Raw genomic sequence first — 22,376 nt, forward strand, 5'->3', positions numbered from 1 at the left:
TCATCGCGCGAGTGTTACGGAAATGCTTCAGGAACTCGGGTGGGAGTCTCTAGAGGAAAGGAGGCGATCTTTTCGTGAATCGCTACTGAGGAAATTTACAGAACCAGCATTTGAGGCTGACTGCAGTACAATTTTACTGCCGCCAACTTAAATTTCACGGAAAGACCACAAAGATAAGAGAGATTAGGGCTCGTACAGAGGCATATAGGCAGTTATTTTTCTATCGTTCTGTTTGGGAGTGGAACAGGGAGAGAAGATGCTAGTTGTGGTACGAGGTACCCTCCGCCACGCACCGTATGGTGGATTGCGGAGTATGTATGTAGATGTAGATGTAGAACTTTTCCTTCCACTATCAGTCTAAGAATATTGTATCTTTCTCTTCTCAAGATATGGCCAAAATACTGTAGTTTTGAATTTATAATTTTGTTCCCCAAATCTTTATCCTTATTGATTTCCCATAGAAAGTCTTCATTGGTAATTTTTTGTGCCCAGGATACAGCCACATTCTGAACTGCTCAGTCTGCATCTACATCTACGTAGATACCCGCAAGCCACCGTCTGGTGGGCGGCGGAGGGTACCATATACCACTACTAGTCATTCCCTCTCCTGTTCCACTCGCAAACACAGTGAGGGAAAAACGACTGTCTGTATGCCTCAGTATGAGCCCTAATTTCTCGTATCTTATCTTCATGGTCCTTACGTGCAATGTATATTGGCGGCAGCAGGATCGTTCTGCAGTCAGTTTCAAATGCGGGTTCTCTAAATTTTCTCAAGAGTGTTCCTCGAAAATAACGTCGGCTTCCCTCCATGGATTCCCATATGAGTTCCAGAAGCGTCTCCTCTACACTTACTTCTTGTTAGAACCTACCGGCAACAAATCTAGCAGCCCGTCTCTGAATTGCTTCGATGTCTTCCTGCAATCCGACCTAGTATGGTTGCCAAGCACTCGAGCAGTACTCAAGAATAGGTCGCTCCAGCGTCCTATAGGCGGTCTCCTTTACATGTGAACCGCACTCTCCTAATATTCTCCCAATAGACCGAAGTCGACCATTCGACTTCCCTACCACAGCCCCACATGTTCGTTCCATTTCATGTCGCTTTGCAACGTTACGCCCAGGCATTTAAACGACTTCACTGTAGCAAGCAGGAAACTACTAATACTGTATCCGAACATTAAAGGTTTCTTATTCCTACACATCCGCATTAACTTACATTTTTCCAAATTTAGTCCTAGCTGCCATTCATGACTAGAAATTTTGTCTAAGTTGTCTTGTATCTTTCTACAGTCACTCAATTCCGACACCTTACCGTACACCACCGCAAGTTGTTTCCCAGCCTGTTCACTGATTCATTTATGAATATAGAGAAAAATCGCGGCCCTGTCCTCCATTCCCTGGGTCACTCCTGACGATACCCTTGTCTTCTCTATCGTTGCCTTATTTTTATGTCCATGCCTCCATTCCATAACATTTAATGATTTGGAATATTAGCAGCAAGTTTAAAATGAGGATGGTGAAATAACGATCTGATCTTAAAAAAGGCTCCTCTAGCTTGTTCAGCTCTACCGTTGATCTCTGTGGTCTGGCTGACATTATTATCCACGTACAAAGACCTTTACATTTTGATATCCTTTCAATGGATATTGTGTTAAAGTAATACCTGTTTAGTTCTTTGGAGCTTTTCTAATATGCCTGTATCTTGTTTTGCCAAAATTTAGTTTGATTCCAAATTCGTTTCTGACTCTATTACCTTCTTAAAACATTGTCTGTAATTATGTTATATTATACGCCAATACTAGAGTGTCACCAGCATGGCTTCTATTACTAATAAATAACCTATCATTGACCTTTAGACTGTTCCTATATCTGATGCACCTTTCCTGGAGATTACCTCCAAATAATCATCCATATTCCAATAATATATGTATCTATGTATGTTCCACAACTCCTCCTAAATCAATCAATCGATTTCAGCTTGGTATGCACATCACTCACTGTCTGGAAATAAGCACTGTATGGGGAAGAACCACCTATCTCTCAAAGCGATGGGGTGAGGATGGAAAAGAAGCAGCTCACGATGTGCGAATAACCAGAATATACTCATCCAGTATTCAAGAACGAGAGCACTTAGTGATTTGCAACAAATTTTCCCATAATTTCTAACATTTACCAGACTTTTTCTTCTCCTCACTGACACCCCCTCCCTCTCCCACTCCACACACACACACACACACACACACACACACACACACACACACACACACACATACACAAACTGAAAAAGGTTTATCGTTTACTACAATTTCCTCATTCGTGCGGTAAAACTGCTGCATCAGGCATGACGTTTTAATTTATCACTTCTTTATCGCAAACTCTATTCGCAATATTTTTTGCAGACAGCGTTTACATATATTACTGAGTGTTCTTGCAAAATTATATCCTTGTAAGACACATATTACAGGAGATAGTGAGCTGTGTAAACGAAACTGCAGGGTGGAATTCGCTAGAGGTACAGGCGAAATATGTGCACAGATATGTGTGAAATATATTAAATATATGTGAAACAAGTGTGAAATGTGCGAAACCGGGCAAAGTCGTGGAGAAAAAGCTTGTCCTAAACTCCCTAATCGATCGATATCAACCCAATTTGGTACAAATGTTACTATATGGAAAAAATTCTTTGAGGGAGGATGAAAACGTGTTAGAGGGAGAAAGGGAAGGAGGAGATGGACGGAGAGAGAGAGAGAGAGAGAGAGAGAGAGAGAGAGAGAGAGAGAGAGAGAGAGAGAAGGAAATGGTCAGAATAAGGGAAGAAGAGAAGACAAACAGAGAAAGGGAAGAGGGGGAGGAGGAGGAGGAGGAAAAGGAGGAGAAGGAAGAAGAGGAAGAGGAAGGGAGAGCGAGGGAGGAGGAGGAGATGGATAACACTAGCCTAGAATATATACATACCGGACTACGCCGCGTACTTAGCTGGTAGTTAAATAAGAGTGCGGACAGGATAAAGCCTTGTCTTACTCCTCATATCTTCTGATATTTCTCTGTCGCATCACATAATAGCTGTCTGTTGAATAGTTTTAATCATCACAGTATCCTTGATAAAAGGTTCTCGCTGCACTTACCGTGTGAAATTTGGGTAAATTACCAAGTTATCCATCACAGTCGTGGGGGGCTAAGTCTATCGTCAAACCGGCGAGGTCCCCGCTTCTACGCCCGAAAGACAGCATCTGATGACTAGATTACGCTATGATGATGTCATGTAAATGACACGTACTGAGTTACTTTGCTGTATGTCCGTAGATTATGTTTACACATTCTATCAAATATTCATATGTACAAATGTGTGTGAATTTCTAAGTGACCAAACTGCTGAGGTCATCGGTCCCTAGACTTACACACTACTTAAACTAACTTACGCTACGAACAACACACATACACAGCCATGCCCACGAAAGGGCTCGAACCTCTGGCGGGAGGGGCCGCACATTCTATCCCCTAGCAATATTTCAGTACGCACCATAACGCTGACGCCACCACGACGTAATCCAACCAATCAGATGCTGTCCTATGGGCATAAAAGTGGAAGTCTTGCCAGTTTGACGACACTCAGACTTAGTCCATGATGACAGTGATGGAGGCAGTCATCAAAAGCTTTGGGATTTTATCGAAATTTGACGCGGCAAATTTACTGGGATTTTTTTATCCAAGGATCGGTCGCAAATGACTTCGTGGCCATTATAATATTATAACAACCCACCCATCGATTTCACTTCTTTGCAGTAGGTTCACCTGTTTATGGTTCAAATGGCTCTGAGCTCTATGGGACTTAACTTCTGAGCTCATCAGTCCCCTAGAACTTAAAACTACTTAAACCTAACTGACCTAAGGACGTCACACACATCCATGCCCGAGGCAGGATTCGAACCTGCGACCATATCGGTCGCTCGGTTCCAGACTGTAATGCATAGAACCGCTGGCCCACCCCGGACGGCTTCACCTGTTTATCATGTCGCATTTTGTCAAAGGTCATTTCGTAAGCAATGAAACTCAGCGCTACATCTTGACTCCCATTTGGACATTTTTTTCCAAAACATTCAATGTGAATAAGTTTTCTCTAGCATCCTAATCATTATGTTATCCAAACTGATTTTCATTCATATTCTAGTTCTTTTGTATAATCGATTATGAAAAACTTTGAAGAAAAATTTTAAAGTATGAGACATTAAACTTGGTTCAGAGATTGTTTAGCATTGACTGTTTTGTGTCATTCAGCCTATGGTTGTTCGAAGATAGCCTAAACTAAGTATATGCTGAGCACAGCCCACCTCCATACCAAAACTGTTCCCAAAACTTAATCAAATCATCTATACCTGGCTGATTTGCCACTTCAATCATTACATAATAACGCGTCCAACATCGATGATATTCAAAAAATGGTTCAAATGGCTCTGAGCACTATAGGACTTAACTTCTGAGGTCATCAGTCCCCTAGAACTTAGAACTACTTAAACCTAACCAACCTAAGGACATCACACACATCCATGCCCTAGGCAGGATTCGAATCTGAGACCGTAGCGGTCGCGCGGTTCCGGACTGTAGCGCCTAGAACAGCTCGGCCACTACGACCGGCGATGATATTCATATCGAGCCACTAGCGGGTTCATAACGTCATCTTAACACGATATTTTGGCAGCCCACCTGCCCAATATGTTCAGGTGAGTAAGCTGTCGCACTGGCTCGCTAGAACTGAAATCAAACGACAGTGGCGGCTCCTTTATACACTGCCTGTAGGACCACCTCACGTGCGCGAACACAACTGCCCTCTAGCGCAAAGGACGACAGCGCACCGATGGTTAAAACTAACGGAAACGATAAATCAATATCAAACACTGTTGACACCTTTTGATGACTGAAACAAAGAACGCTGTTTTTTTAATATCAAACGAAACAGGGTTCCAACTCTTACGTAAAGGATACTCCTTACCTCTGTTTATAATATTGTCACATAGCCGGATTTCAAAAGCTTGTTTCAATACACGGTCCCAATAACTCGACGCAGGGGCAACTATTTGTGTCTCATCGTGCAACATGTTATGTTCTTCAGTAAGACAATGTTCTGCAACGGCAGATTTTTCCGGCTGAAATAACGCGTGTGGCGATGGTGCTCCACACATCGATCCTGGACCATATGAATCATTTGTCCAACATGGGCTTTCCAGCAATGACAGGGAATTTGGTAGACACCGGGCTTCCTCAAATCCAAATCATCCTTCACTGAGCCAAGCAGCTCTCTAGTCTTAGGTGGCGGACTTAATAAATTCTTGATATCAAATATCTTTAAAATTCCTACCTTTCGCGGAAGTATATATTCAAAAATGGGAAGGATTTTAAAGATATTTAATGTTAAAAGTGTATTCCGTCCACCAGCTAAAACTAGAGCGCTGCTTGGCTTAGTAAAGGACGATTTGGATTTGAGGAAGCCCGGTGTCTACCAAATTCCCTGCCATTGCGGGAAAGCTCATATTGGACAAACGATTCGTATGGTCCAGGATCGATGTGTGGAGCACCATCGACACAAGAGTTTATTTGAGCCGGAAAAATCTGCGGTTGCGGAATATTGTCTTACTGAAGAACATAACATGTTGTACGATGAGACACAAATAGTTGCCCCATCGTCACGTTATTGGGACCGTGTAGTGCAACAAGCTCTTGAATTCCGGCTGTCTGGTAATATTATAAACAGAGACAAAGAGAATCCATTAAGTAAGAGTTGGAAACCTGTTTCGTTTGACATTGAAAAACAACGATCTTTGTTTTCATCATCAAAATGTGTCAAGCTGGCGTGCTTTGAGCTAGGGGGCAGTTATGTTCGATTACGCGCGGTCGACCTAGAGGCGGTGTATAAGGGAGCCGCCGCTGCGGTTTGATTTCAGTTCTGGCGAGTTAATGCTACGGCTTACTCGCCTGAAGATACCGGCCAAGTGGACCGCCGAAATATAGTGTCAAGATGATGACATGTTCCGTTTGGGAACTCAATATGAATGTCGTCAGTTATTACATCGGGAAAGCTTACTGAGCCACGTCTTGATGAATAAGATTTCGTAGCAACATTGGAAGATAAGGTTTAAGCTGAAACACATATGCAACAAAACGTTATGAAATTTTCTTCGATTCATATTCTCAGTGCAATAGACGCATCTGGCTAAGAGAGAAATAGGGTTAAGGTAAAGCCTTTAAATTTATGTTTCATTTTATTGCGAAAAAGATCGGGAAATAAACAATTAAAGTTTACTTCAGTTCAGATATTTTTACCCCTCAAAATAGATTTTTAACAAATCATTACTTCCAGAGCACCAAGAATTTTGTTTTTGTAAACACCTAACTATCTATTGTTATGCAGAAGCAATGTTTTAAGTTAGAAAGGCGAAAACACAGAAATTCTCTGAAGGAAAATCGTTACTTCAGAAAGGAGACAGATCTTGCATTTAAAACATTTTTTAATTTTGAGAAAGAAACATTTGTGTTAAGGACATATTGTAGTGGAGGATGCTAATCCAAGACGAATACAGTTTAGTTAGTTTATTTAGGTTTATGTTTCATACTTTATCAAACAATCCTTCGAAAGCCAGTTACCGTTTTTTCATGTATATTCTAATTAAATAAGAAGCATTATTTCTAAAGAAGAAAGAATTTGACTTTTATAATCGTGTAGTACTTGAATATTGTCAAGAGGCATGATTTAAATTTAGAAAGAAGAAAATTCACTGCGTTAGAAAGAGGAAAGCTCTTTCCTTCCATTATCAAACTGACGATTCATTGATGACTCAGGATGTTTCCTATCGGTTGACCTCTTCTTCTAGTCAAGTTGTGTCACAAGTTTGTTTTACTCATTTAGAGTCGGTACACTTTCACTTCCTACAAGACTGCACACCAAAGAAGTAACTTCGGAAAAACTTAAATTTATATTAGATCTTAACAAATACCGATTTCTAACAATGTTTTTCTTGGTACTGCCAGTTTTCATTTTATATCCTCTATACTTCTGCCACCAACATTTATTTCGCTGCTCGAATAGTAAGATTCATCTACTAATTTATGTTTGCCATTTACGAATCTAATTCATCTGATTTAACAAAACCACGTCCCATTACCATTGTTTGGCTTATGTTGGTCGTCGTCTCGCAACCACGCTTCACGACATTGTACATGCCGTCCAACAGCTCTTCTAAGACCAGCGCCATCTCTGATGGAATTACGATGTCACCGACTAAGCATCAAGCCTTTATTTTTTTTTTGTCTGAGATTTCATTCACTTTCCAAGTGTCTCCTTACTTTCATTTATTGCTTGTTCAGGGTAGAGATTAATTAACATCAGGGAGATTCTTCAACCCAGTCTCATTCCCTTCTCAAATATAATTTCCCTTTCACGTTCCGATTCTCATAACGGCAGTCTGGTTTCTGTGCAAGACGTATATAACTTTCGCTACCTGTATTTTTTCCCCGCTACCTTCAGAAATTCGTGGAGTGTTTGCCGGTCATCACTGGCAAAAGCTTTGTGTAAATCTACAAATGCTATGTAAGTTTGCCTTTATTTAACCTGTCTGCTAAGATAAGTCGTAGAGCGACTATTATCACTCGTATTTCGACATGTTCCTGGAATTCAAATTGATTTTCCCTGACAGTGGGTGTTACCAGTTTTTCCATTCTGCTGTATATAATTTTTATAAATATTCTGCATCGATAACCAATTAAACTGTTAGTTCAGTAATATTCGCCCCTGCCAACACATGCCTTCTCTAGATCAGGAATTATCGCATTCTTTTTAACGCCTGCAAATATTTGACCTGTTTGACAGATCTTATATACAAGACGGAATGGTTTCGTCATGACTGGCTCTCCCAAGGGGATGTCGCCTACTCCAGGCGACCTTTTTCGACTTAGATCTTTCAGAGATCTGTCAAATTAATACCGTAGTATCTTATCTCCCATCTCATCTTCATTTACTTCCTCTTTCCTTTCTCTATGTTTTTTTTACTGGACCCCCATATGTAGCCAGTCCAAAATACAGCCTTCTCCTTCTTTTATTGCTTCTGCATCCTTGCGTTTCTCTTCTAGTCATTCCAGCTTTGTTAGTCAGTTATTCCTTGTCAATCTCATGTTTAGCCATCTGATTTATCTTTTGCCTATTTCAGCTACTACATTTAGGAAGCAAAATATAAAATATTTGTTAAATAAAGCGTCATTTCGTGTCTGACATATCCCTGGTCAGTAGGAAGCAGTCCTACAACATCGCCGACCGAGGTGGCCGAGCGGTTCTAGGCGCTACAGTCTGGAACCGCGGGACCGCTACGGTCGCAGGTTCGAATCCTGCCTCGGGCATGGATGTGTGTGATGTCCTTAGGTTAGTTATGTTTAAGTAGTTCTAAGTTCTAGGGGACTCATGACCTCAGCAGTTAAGTCACATAGTGCTCAGAGCCATTTGAACCGTTTGAACCACAGCGTCACTTGCACAGCTTCTGAATTCCACAGCGTTCTGTTTTTCCGCATCGATATCAGAACTCAGATCTGCTTCAAGAACACATTCCACTCCTCTGTGACTTGTATCATATTTTACATGGTATCAGTTACTGCCCTTGCGCAGTCAAATACTCACCGTACAGGGTGATTATAAGTAAAGTTAAACTTTCAAATCGCTGTATAAATAACAACACTGGTCAGAATGACGTCAAACTGCAACGGAATATTATCGAAGAAAGGGGAAAACGTACGGCAAAAGAAAAGTAAATAGTTACGAAATGTAGCAAAAGACGGCGCTCTAAGCATCGACTACAAATGACAAATGAATCATACAACAATGCCTAAGGTGTAAGTTTGACGTTAATCAAACTATACTACTTAGTGTGCATGGGTGTACAGGTGTGATACTGTTAGTTTTACGTAAGCCCATCCACCACGCCAAGGTGATATCACATCGCGTGGGAAAAATAGGTTTTTAGTTGTCCTGAGGCCAAAAACCGCATAAAAAGCATCACTCACATCGGTTTTTAATTGTCCTGAGGCTTAAAACCGCATAAGAGGCATCAATCAGAATCAAATCGAATTATTAATTTCCGTGTGACTGGCTGTCCACCATATTCTGCAACAAGTTGAAATCGAGAAACAGCATGTTCCACTGCTGATCGAAGTGTATCCAGGATAACGTTCAGAATGTGTTGCGCAATACGTGCCTTCAGTGCAGCTAAGTTGCAATCGGAACACTGAACACAACACTTTCAGATAACCCCACAAGCAGAAGTCACACGGTTTACGATCAGGTGATCAGGACGGCCAGGCTGTAGGGAAATGGCGGCTGATAATTCTAACATTTTCGAAATGGCGCTGCAGTAGCTGCTTAAGTGGATTTGAAATATGCGGAGGTGCACCACCTTCCATAAAAATTATCCCATCCCAATATCCATGCTGTTGGAGAGCTGGAATTACGTGGTTGCGCAAAAGACACTCATAGCGCTTACCAGTGACGGTACCAGTAACAGGACAGGAAGCACCTGTGTCTTCGAAAAAATATGGCACTACGATAAATGATGTCGTAAACCCGCGCCATACAATAATGACCTTTTCAGGATGAAGTCGTACTGGTTGATTTAAGTGTGGATTTTCCGTTGCCCATATTCGACAGTTCTGTGTATTGACATATCCAGTCATATGGAAGTGGGCTTCGTCTGTCCACAAAATCTTCCACGACCAATCATTGTCCACTTCCATGCCAGCAATAAATTCTAAATCAAAGGTCTCTCTTGCTGGCAGGTCAACAGGAATCAACTCGTGCACATGGGTAATTTTGAATGGATAGCAGAGAAGGATGTTTCGTAGGATTTTACGTACCGTGCTCAGGGGTATGTCCAAAGTTGGGGCAATTCTCCGTGAACTACACGTTTGCGCACCACCACTCGTCTCTTCCTGTGGCCACTGCTTTCACTGACGTCGAATCTCGTTTCCTCCCTCTACCAGAGCGCACACCAAAAGAACCCGTCTTCTCGAATTTCCGAATCATTTTCTCCAGACCCACGGCAGCCATTGAACGCCTTTTCTCAAACGCTTCAGTGTCCGGAATTTCTCCAGAGCGACATGTGCACAGTCATCATTCTTGTAATACAGCTTTACAAGGACAGCGCGATCCTGCATTGAGACAGTCATGGCGAACGTCGCAGACCCAAAACGAGGAAAAGCTGTGTACCCGGTGTGTTTATACCAGCTTCAATGGGTCGTGGGCATGACAGGTGTTTTCATTTATGTATTCTGACACATACGGCGCCATCTATTGATCCATTTTCACACGATTTTTTTTTCTGCCATACGTTTTCCCCCTTCTCCGATAATATTCCGTTGCAATTTGACTTCATTCTCATCAGTGGTGATATTTGTACAGCGTTTGGAAATTTAACTTTAATTATAATCACCCTGTACATTTCAACTCAGGACTCTCATGACGTCTACGACCGTACATTTCAACTGTGGTGTCACCGCCAGACACCACACTTGCTAGGTGGTAGCCTTTAAATCGGCCGCGGTCCGTTAGTATACGTCGGACCCGCGTGTCGCCACTATCAGTGATTGCAGACCGAGCGCCGCCACACGGCAGGTCTAGAGAGACTTCTAGCACTCGCCCAGTTGTACAACCGACTTCGCTAGCGATGGTTCACTGACAAATTACGCTCTCAATTGCCAAGACCATAGCATAGCCTTCAGCTACGTCATTTGCTACGAACTAGCAAGGCGCCATTACCAGTTTATATTGATACTGAATCATGTACAGTCAAGAGCGACGCTCATCATTTATGGATTAAAGTTAAGTATTCCACCAGCTACGTCCGTTTTTTTCTGAAGTCTAAATTCCTTGTCCTGTTCCAGACCTCACGCCAGCCTGCGCGAGCTAAAACGCGTGCCTTTCGGCTTCCTCTAGTACCCGGTGTTGGCTCTCCTGCCAACCCACAACATCAACAGCACATGGAATAACATGATCGATCAAGTTCGACTGTAGACCCGACACATAATTATAATGTGTTGATTTATAATCAGCATATCAGTAGGAAAATGGTACAAATCAACAGTGAACACTGTAACAGCCCAGTTACGTATGTTTTTCGTCTGTTCGCCACTAAAATATTAATTTCAAATGTAAAACTGGAAAAAATGAATATCAAACTGTTACCGAGCGATGCGGGAAAGGAGACAGATGGAACAAATTTATTTGATTAACAATTTCGGATTCTTTTTCATGCAATATGCAAAGAACGTCCGGGGAATTCAGTACGCGGGAAACATCTGAGTGCGATATTTGTCTCTGAAGAAGGGACAATTTTCGGATCTGACTGATATATAATAGCGCCAGGCTACTGCATTTCTAACAGATATTTTAAGATACTGTTAGGAAGTTACTTCCATGTGGCGTAGTGGCTGCAATATTATTTAAAGGGTATATTGTGGTATCAGAGGTGAAAGGTTTATTTTACATAGTTAACTGATGTGAACGTATTCTCATTTTATTCTCTGTAATTTCACCCAGCGTGCTGATTTTTTTAAATCCCTGCGTATAACTGCGACAAAATTTACTTTTTGTTTTAACATTAATGCTCTTTGGTTTTGTTAGTAGTGACCATGGTCTCTATACTTAAGGCAGTCAAATGCGAATGGGTGATGTTCTTTTCGCAACAGTTCCCGCAAACGTGACGTCGTTGTGTCGTCACACTCAATATCGATGACCTCATGATCGGCTATCGAGTTTTGCTAGCGTTCGATAGCGACCTTTCACAAGGCATAATGGACGCGCATCGGAGATTTACAAAAAACACGTTATTCTTGGAATGATATATGATAATTATTGCAACAATAAAATGTTATGCTAATTTGTCGATGGTTAACGCCTTCATATAAGAGTGGTCTCTCAGGAGTGAGCTATTATCGTCAGTAATTTACAAATTAAACGTGAAATACACTTGTTTTATAATTTTCAGTATGCCGTTTCAAGGTAACGGAATTGAAAATTTAACACATACGGGTCACCATTATCATTAAATGTCATTTAACAAGAGAGAATATGATAACCAAGATAGGACATAAACATCACACGATTAAGTGCTAGCGTAGGTTCACATCCCACCACATGCAATTTTTTTCCATGTTAGCGTTGTTAACACATTCTGGGACTTTCTTATGAATGTAATATAAGTATGTTCTGCAATATTGTTTACATTCCGTCTGATGTGCGAACGAAGGATGAAATAAATATTTAGCGATTTCAGAGTGTGTGGTTACGCAGCTACTTAAGAGCGCCGGCCGGAGTGGCCGGGCGGTTCTAGGCGCTACAGTCTGGAGCCGTGCGACCGCTACGGTCGCAGGTTCGAATCCTGCTTCGGGTATGGATGTGTATGATGTCCTTAGGTTAGTTAGGTTTAAGTAGTTCTAAGTTCTAAGGGACTGATGACCTCAGAGGTTAAGTCCCATAGTGCTCAGAGCCACTTGAACCTTTTTTGAATCTAAGAGCACAGCTGAAATTGCTACGAGTGAATCGAGGAGCAATAACATTCATATTTTTAACTGTCACAAAGTCGATAGCTGATCATGCGGTTGTCGATATTGCGCGTAAAGTCAAAATGACATCATGTTTGAGGGAATTTTTGTGCAACGAGCTTTACCCGAAACGAATTAAGGGGAATGGAAGTAAGTAAGGAAGGAGAATGGCGCTACAGACTCACGCTGTACCTTGTTTTGAAGCCAGAGTGGACAGGGTCTGCCGCCATCTTAAAGAGCCCAAAACATTAGCAGACTACAGTTCACGATTGCTTCTTGTTCATTATCTCTGTCGTGTGCACGCAACAGTTGCTTTAAATATTAAAAACTACACTGCTTACGTGGATAATATAATGTCAGAAAGGTAATTTCGAACGCAATTTTGTTCTTGAATGCGTATTTCCTCTAGCAACACGACACATTTGGCTTCTTTAATGCAACTTGATTTTTGGTGATTATTTCGAGTAACCAAAAGGTGAAGGAAGTAATGTGAAAAGCGATAGCCTAACCTATGTAACATATAAGTACACCTTTCCAACACTAGCCTATTTGTTTCTTTCCCCGCAATATTTCACGCCAGCAACTCAGCAGGTCTTTTTTCGATAACCAAACGTATCACAAATGAATTATACGTCTCGCCGGCCGCTGTGACCGAGCGTTTCTAGGTGCTTCAGTCTGGAACCGCACGACCACTACGGTCGCAGGTTCTAATCCTGCCTCGGGCGTGGATGTGTGTGATGTCCTTAAGTGGGTTAGGTTTAAGTAGTTATAAATTCTAGGGGACTGATGACCTCAGATTTAAGTCCCATGGTGCTCAGAGCCATTTGAACCTTTTGATTATACGTCTACTTTGATCATCTGCTTCATTTCATTTTTGAATTCCATTTTGAGCGCATCAAATTACGTAGGTGTATACCACGCTTTGTGATAAACCCAGAGTTAGTTAGTTACAAGTCCCATGTACTATTTCCGCGATAAATCGTAGTGATGTGGGACGAGTCATTCTATATTAATATCAGTTTTTTTAATATGCCTCCTGATGATTGTTTATTAGCTTTTTTACTTTTTAATCAAAGACGGACAGATCTACATCTACATCCATACTCTGCAAGCCACCTGACGGTGTGTGGCGGAGGGTGCTTTGAATACCTCTTTCGGTTCAAATGGTTCAAATGGCTCTGAGCACTATGGGACTTAACATCTATGGTCATCAGTCCCCTAGAACTTAGAGCTACTTAAACCTAACTAACCTAAGGACATCACACAACAACCAGTCATCACGAGGCAGAGAAAATCCCTGACCCCGCCGGGAATCGAACCCGGGAATCCGGGCGTGGGAAGAGAGAACGCTACCGCACGACCACGAGCTGCGGACGATCTATCGGTATCGGTTCTTCCTTCTATTCCAGTCTCGTATTGTTCGTGGAAAGAAAGATTGTCGGTATGCCTCTGTGTGAGCTCTTATCTCTCTGATCTTATCCTCATGGTCTCTTCGCGAGATATACGTAGGAGGGAGCAATATACTGCTTGACTCCTCGGTGAATGTATGTTCTCGAAACTTCAACAAAAACCCGTACCGATCTACTGAGCGTGTCTCTTGCAGAGTCTTCCACTGGAGTTCATCCATCATCTCCGTAACGCTTTCGCGATTACTAAATGATCGTGTAACGAAGCGCGCTTCTCTCCGTTGGATCTTCTCTATCTCTTCTATCAATCCTATCTGGTACGGACCCCACACTGGTGAGCAGTATTCAAGCAGTGGGCGAACAGGTGTACTGTAACCTACTTCCTTCGTTTTCGGATTGAATTTCCTTGGGATTCTTCCAGTGAATCTCAGTCTGGCATCTGCTTTACCGACAATTAATTTTATATCGTCATTCTATTTTAAATCACTCCTAATGCCTATTCCGAGATAATTTATGGAATTAACTGCTTCAAGTTTCTGATCTGCTATACTGTAGCTAAATGATAAAGGATCTTTCTTTCTATGTATTCGCAGCACATTACACTTGTCTACATCGAGATTCAATTGCCATTCCGTGCACCATGCATCAATTCGTTGCATATCGTCCTGCATTTCAGCAAAATTTTCCATTGTTACAACCTCTCGATATACTACAGCATCATCCTCAAAAGCCTCAGCGAACTTCCGATGTTATCCACAAGGTCATTTATATATATTGTGAATAGCAACGGTGCTACGACATTTCCCTGCGGCACACATTAAATCACTCTCATTTCGGAAGACTTCTCTCCATTGACAATGACATGCCGCGTTCTGTTATCTAGGAACTCTTCAATCCAATAGCACAATTGGTCTGATAGTCCATATGCTCTTACTTTGTTCATTAAACGACTGTGGGGAACTGTATCAAACGCCTTGCGGAAGTCAAGAAACACGGCATCTACCTGGGAACCCTTGTCTATGGCCCTCTGAGACTCGTGGACGAATAGCGCGAATTGGGTTTCACACGATCGTCTTTTTCGAAACCCATGCTGATTCCTGCAGAGTAGATCTCTTCTCTCAAGAAAAGTCATTATACTCGAACATAATACGTGTTCCAAAATTCTACAACTGAACGACGTTAGAGATATAGGTCTATAGTTGTGCACATCTGTTCGACGTCCCTTCTTGAAAACGGGGATAACATGCGCCCTTTTCCAATCCTTTGGAACGCTACGCTCTTCTAGAGACCTACGATACACCGCTGCAAGAAGGGGGCAAGTTCCTTCGCGTACTCTGTGTAAAATCGTAAAATCGAACTGGTATCCCACCAGGTCCAGCGGCCTTTCCTCTTTTGAGCGATTTTAATTGTTTTTCTATCCCTCTGTCACCTATTTCGATATCTACCATTTTTTCATCTGTGCGACAATCTAGAGAAGTAGTATTTCCTACCCATCACCATTTACACGTTACAATAACAGATAGTCTTTTGCAGAAAAGGAGAAGCTGTCAAAGAGAAACGTTTTCAGTTTATTTCATTTCGAAAGAACAGACACCATGCAGAGCCAGCAGCTGTGGAACACTGTATGTGAACTGAAGAGGATCGCTGCTGTCAGCTGCAGCGAGACATTAAGCGGAATCAGCGGGGCGACGAGCGAAAATGTGTACCGAACCGGAATTCGAACCCGGGATCTCCTGCTTACTAGGCAGGTGCGGTAACCACTGTGCCATCCGGGACACAGCGCTATCGTAACTGCACCGACCATCTCGGTACGCTTCGATCCACACTCATCGAGCGCCACCTATCCGCAGTCCTGTCCATTACACTCCTGTTCGCTACTTCGAGATTCCCACAGGACTGCGGATAGGTACTGCTCGATTAGAGTGTGGATCGGCCGTCAACCGTGGCCAGATAGTGCGTGCTGTTGCGACAACGTTGTGTCCCGGATGGTGCAGTGGTTACCGCACATGCCTTGCAAGCAGGAGATCCCAGGTTCGATTTCCTGTTCGATACACATTTTCGCTCGTCGCTGCTGATTCCGCATAATGTCCCAAAGCAGCTGGTAGCAGCGCTGCCCCTTCAGTTTACTTTCAAATTTTGCCTTTGATGTCTAACAGGCATTTTATATCACTGGGAGTCCGCGGCTCGTGGTCTTGTGGTAGCGTTCTCGCTTCCCGTGCGCAGGGTCCCGGGTTCGCTTCCCGGCGGGGTAAGGGATTTTCTCTGCCTCGAGATGACTGGGTGTTGTGTGCTTTTCATCATCATTTCATCCTCATTCACTCGCCGTAGTGGCGTTAAAGAGCTTGTGGAGCGGCGGCCGAACCACCCCGGCCAACAATGCCATACGCTCATTAATTATCACTGGGTAAGTGGTCAGAACTTCTGGCTGCAGCATTGTCAACCTCTGTGCTACAGACAACATCAATGTGGTGCAATGAATGTCTTTTTTTTCCTCGGGTATTGTAATCATGTACAACAATATTCCTGTTGCTGTGCAGTGGATTATTTACAACAAACTTCATGAAGGATTAACTATGCTGTGAATGGGATAGGTAACTACTCACTGAGCAACAGGCAGGCGCGACAAAAACATTGTTCACATAAGTTTTCGACCAAAGCTGTCCTCAGAAAGGAGGTAATGCACGCACACTCTTCCAAACAATCATGCACACGAAACTGACACACACACGGCCGCTCCCTCCGGCAGCTCTAACCAGAGGCTTTTTTTAAAGGGGGAAGAAATGTGAACAACGAGTAATTATCAGCAGGACGAGTTTAGGGCATGAGATGCTGCACCAACAATCAACCGGTCACGTAGTCGTGAATGTGCCGGGACGAGACCGTTGTTACTTTTTGTTCGGATGTCAGAGCGTTTGCGGTTTGGAAGGCAATGAAAAACACGGGAATGAATAAAAACGAACAGTGCTACCATAAATCATATATACAAAAGAAAATATTGCTTGTACGGCTCCACTTACGAATGAAATGTCATTCCGTTAAACTTCAGATTACGATCGGGTCGATTAGTACAGCCTTGGATGAGGCAACCTGGCATTTTTGATGAAACTACTACTTCCCCACAGAACCAATGCTATTTAGAATACGACCATAAAAGTCGATAGATATCCACAACGGTCGAAACTGGGCACGGGCGCGTCAGAGTGACATTACAGGGAAGTAGCACAGCAGTGAACAATGGGTGTCCTGGGCTATGTAAGATGGAGGTCGTCGGTTTCAAATTTGTGACGTAATGACTACTCACTTCTCTTACCTCCACGATTCCAGCGCTCCACTTACGACTCTGATACTGTTAAATTTTTCATGGGAGTTCTGTTTTCGGCTCCTTATTGACGTAGTTCGGCCAAGACAAACTAAGAACTACATTCAAGCCCCTTTTCACTTTTAAGCAAACAGAGGCCTGCCATAACCAATAAAGGACAACAAAATGGTTCAAATGGCTCTGAGCACTATGGGACTCAACTGCTGTGGTCATAAGTCCCCTAGAACTTAGAATTACTTAAACCTAACTAACCTAAGGACATCACACACATCCATGCCCGAGGCAGGATTCGAACCTGCGACCGTAGCGGTCGTGCGGTTCCAGACTGTAGCGCCTTTAACCGCTTGGCAAAGGACAACAAGTGAATGGTCAACAAAGAAATAAATAGAAGAAGTAAAATGAGTTGGAGCTTTGTTAAACAAATACGAGTGTTTTCAAAACTCAGTAAATAACGGGTCTGAAACAAACTTTCCAGTTATTGCGTATTGACAACTTTGACATGTCTTTCAGTGCTAAAATCATTAAAATATCGAATTGTAGCTCAGTAATCCTACTGTGAATTAAAGGAAACACAGAGATACAAGCAAATGGATCAGTGAATGTACTGCAATCTACGACGTAATTACGGCTGTATTGAAAATTAAAAGGAGATGGACAGGAGATAGTGCTACACGAATCGATGGTAAAGGGACCGAAATAGCTCTTTGTTGGTTTCCAAGGGGTAAGAACAAACATACTGTAGGATTACGTGAATTTTTGGCTTTGGTTATGAACTGGCTTTCATTCTGCCACCTTCTTTACGGCATTATCACCTCCATTTCACTTCCAAACTCGATGCGTACCTTTGGAATATGATAAAAATAAACGAAATATTCTGTAACGATGTCGTCACTTGGTTGTAGTTCCAAACGTAGTAACTTCTGCTGTTCTTCTTATCTAAGTGAGAGCAACGAGTAGATGTTCCTGACGACATATGCTACCAACTGCAGGATCTTACAAGTTGTGACGATACTTTCGTAGTGTGAGGCGCTGTGGATGGCCATTGTAATTTAATTTATGTAGATGGCAGCAGACCAGACCACCTCCACATCTGACAAGGGCACCGCGTCCACCTGTCATCGCCGACGTCATCCGGACTGGGTGTATGCAGGGGTTGTCCAAAAATGAAAGTCATACAAGAGGGATGTCCAGAAGGCTAAGTGTTTGGAAAAAATTGCGGGTCGGGCGTGTCATGAGCCGTTTATGTCAGCATAGTTTGCATACAGCGGTTGGCACAACGGAAACACTTCAGAAAGATAATCCGAGGATCGTGCTCCATACGTTTATTAACATTTTCATTAAAGGCATGATAAGCAAAGGCAAAAGAAAACTTGGGGTTGACAAAAAAATTTCCAGGAATGGATTAGATTCTTTTATGATGATTCACGCGTGCTGGGATGATATTCATCATATGCACTGGGAAATCTATTGTTAACGTGCAGTAGCCTAGGACTACTCGAAGATCAAAATGAAACTAACTGGTGCCACAGCCGGCTTTATGCTATAATTACCATCCCCTCTTGCAGAGCAATTTGTCGAGTCGTTGTGGAAGTTGTAAGTACAATTCCTTCTTCAAAATTATTTACAATTTTCTTTTGTCTTTCCTTTTGATACTTTTTAAGAAGATATTAATTTATTGAGCATTTTTTGGTTTATTTGTAGTGCAGGTAACAGAAAAATTTGAAAATAAAAAAATGAGTGTTTCGGCATAAGGATTCGACGCTACGACGCTCTGATTACCGTTCTCAAGTCTTTCCTCTACGCCTGGAAACTAAACTAACATAAATGGCTCATTCCTCGCCTGACCCGCCCTAAAAATGCAATTTTTCTAAACGTTTGGCCATCTGGAAGTCCCACTTGTGTCACTTTCATTTCTGGCCAAGCCCTGTATATACTATAAATCTCGACGAAATCGGTGGTATCGAGCAGGCGCGGTGCCTTTGTAAGCTCAGGTTTTACTGCACTTCTATGAAATTTCTGGCCATCCTCGGCTGTACTCGGCCAATCTCGCGTAGCACCTGCGGTAAGATCGCAGGCAGAAACGAGGTATTGCCCAGCTGTTTTAGCGAGTTGACATCCACATCCAACCCGACTGCAAGTATATGTATTGAGACAATAAACTTTCGCCAAATCCCCAGCCACAAGTCAGGTCACCTCCCCTTATAGCAAATATTGACTTAGCATGCAATATTTACAAAATAGGTGTGTATTTCTTAAACCTCTGATTACTTCAGATGGCGCCATAGTCTCTTCCCACTATTTCTCTGTTCATTCAAAATTTCGATCCATTCAAGGACAGTGGGAAAGAGTGACGTCCCTTCTGTAACGCCTCCTTCGAGAAAAAAGAAGCTGGAATGTGCCGGGCTAGGGTGCAGATTTCTCTGGCCGGACAATCCAACCCCGCTCCTGGTGCCACAGCCGGCTTTCCCCCTCAAACAACAGCCCGAGATTGCTGTTTCCTTGAAAAATGTTGTCGTCTCGTTACCTTACAAAACTGAAAACTCGGGAAAGGTGGGCAGACGAGTTTAGAAAGCATGCAGGAGAAACAGGGCTGAATAAATCTGATACTCATCAGGTTACCCTCCATTCAGAGGCTGTTGCACGCAGCGACAATTATTTTGATTTGTAAATAATAGATTTCAGCTATCAGTCGTCCTTTGGAATATTTATTGGCAGATCTAGATTTCGGCTAGCAACTAGCCATTCTCAGAATACAACAGGTACATAGTTAGATAGTTAGACGATGTCATAAAAAAGTTGCAATTAATGGCTTAACTCATATGATTTGTAGATTACATACCAGTATCCTTTTTTTGGTCAATGCATGTATTGCATGTATGCCTGTTGGTCTGGCTTTGTACACAGTTCATGGAATACTATTTTTTACGAAAGGCGGGCTATGTGGAGAACACATCGGTTAGTTATATGGCGGCATCTACGTGAACTACATATAAACCTCAATGGAAGTAAACCACTTCAAATTTAATTACATGTAATGGAACATCACTCCTTGTGAGTCCTTTGTTATTATTAAAACATTCAAATTACGTCAGGTGGGTAAAACGATTTTAATTTTTTAAAAAAACATTTTTTAAATTATAAAAACAGTGGAGGACAGTGCTGTATATATCTATTGGTTGATATGGCTTAGATATATTTATTTTTATATTATATCTCCATTTATTAAAACCTAATAAGTATATTATTCGTCATATTTACTAAATAGTTCATAGATGGTGTCAAACATCAGTCAGAAGCATGGTTGTTGCAATTTGGCTGTTCCGCTATAGATATAGAGGGTGCTAACCTCTCTCTCTTCCTTAAAGCCGATTTTCGTTGTAATTGTAAAATAACCAATAGGAATTGCTGTTAATAATACTGTTTATGCATCTGACCTGTCATGGAAGAAGTTCTATTGGTTCAGAATTATACTCATAGTACTAGTATAGTATACTGCAAATGGTTGCGACATATTGGTGAGACGGTAGGTGTCACTTCGTTCCCCTTGGATCGAAGCCCACACCGGTTCCCAGCAACAAGTCATCGAACAACTCCCAGAACCGTGCATTTTTCACAACAACCTGATCATTAATCAGGTTGCTGTCGGTATTTTTGTGATGGCAGAAGATTTCTAGCTGTTCCCGGAGGTCGAGGAACCCACTCTTCTCACCTTTATGCAGCAACCTCACATTGGATGTCAAAGTCGGCACCTTATGTTTTGTCGTAAGCAAATGTGCCGCCATACTCGATTTTTCCATGGTATCTTCTCTTCCCAATGCAGTGTGTTCCCCAAACCTGATATAAATATATCTAAGCCATACCAACCAATAGATGTATACAGTACGTGTCCTCCAGTGTTTTTATAATTTTAAAAAATGTTTTTAAAAAAATTAAAAAAGTTTTACCCACATGCCGTAATTTAAATGTTTTAATAATAATAACTGACTCACAAGGAGCGAACATGGAAATTTTATAGCTTGACGACAAAGATGAAATACGTCGGACGACAATGTAAGAATTTTACTTATGTCCCATATCATGTAATTAAATTTGAAGTGGTTTGCTTCCATTTAGGTTTATATGTAGTTCACATAGATGGCGCCATATAACCAACCGATGTGTTCTCCACACAGCTCGCCTTCTGCAAAAATTAGTATTCCATGAACTGTGTACAAAGCCTGACCAACAGGCATTACATGCGTTGACCAAAAGAAGGATAGTGGTATGTAATATACAAACCATATGAGTTAAGCCAATAATTGCAACTGTTTTATGAGATCATCTAACTACGTACCTGCTGTATTGTTAGCATTGACAATGGCTAGTTGCTAGCCGAAATCTAGATCTGCCAATAAATATTCCAAAGGACGACTGATAGCTGAAATCTATTATTTACCAGTCTGATACTATAACACACGGATCCAGCGATACATGTAAACTGGCTGAGGATGATATGTGTAGTATCCCATTGTGGGTGATGCACGCACAGGAAGAGGAAGCTGCCCAGATATTCAAGAGCAATAGGACTCCATTACAACACAGAAACTACACGATAACGTTGAGCAACTGAATCAGCTTCCGATTGAAAACGACGCAAATATCGTCATGATCTGATGGAGTGTCACTAATGCTGGAACCGCCAGACGAAATACAGCAAATCCGAGAGAGTCGGTTAATCCGAGCCTAGTCGTCATACACGATAACAGTACAGAGAGTATAACAGCTGCTGAGTCTTCGGCTGACTCCTCTACTAGACTGCGCTGGGCTCGCTGCAGCGTCTTCTTATGCCAGCTCGGCGATGGGGCTAAGTGGGCTTGCAGCAGAACGTCTGTACTCCAGCCAGCCTCGTGCTTTACTGTTAACTTCAATATGCTTTCTGCCTGGTGTGGCGTCGATACTGTACGACATCACAACTAATACGAAACATTACGTTAAGATGCAATCGGCATACCCTTCGCTGACGATATCCTGGGTACCAATCGAGTACACTGCAGTCTGAGGAATATACTCGCGGCACTTCCGAAGTAGTACGTTGATTCCCAGAATGA

Source organism: Schistocerca piceifrons, chromosome 5, assembly GCF_021461385.2.
Source record: "Schistocerca piceifrons isolate TAMUIC-IGC-003096 chromosome 5, iqSchPice1.1, whole genome shotgun sequence".
NCBI classification, from domain to species: domain Eukaryota; kingdom Metazoa; phylum Arthropoda; class Insecta; order Orthoptera; family Acrididae; genus Schistocerca; species Schistocerca piceifrons.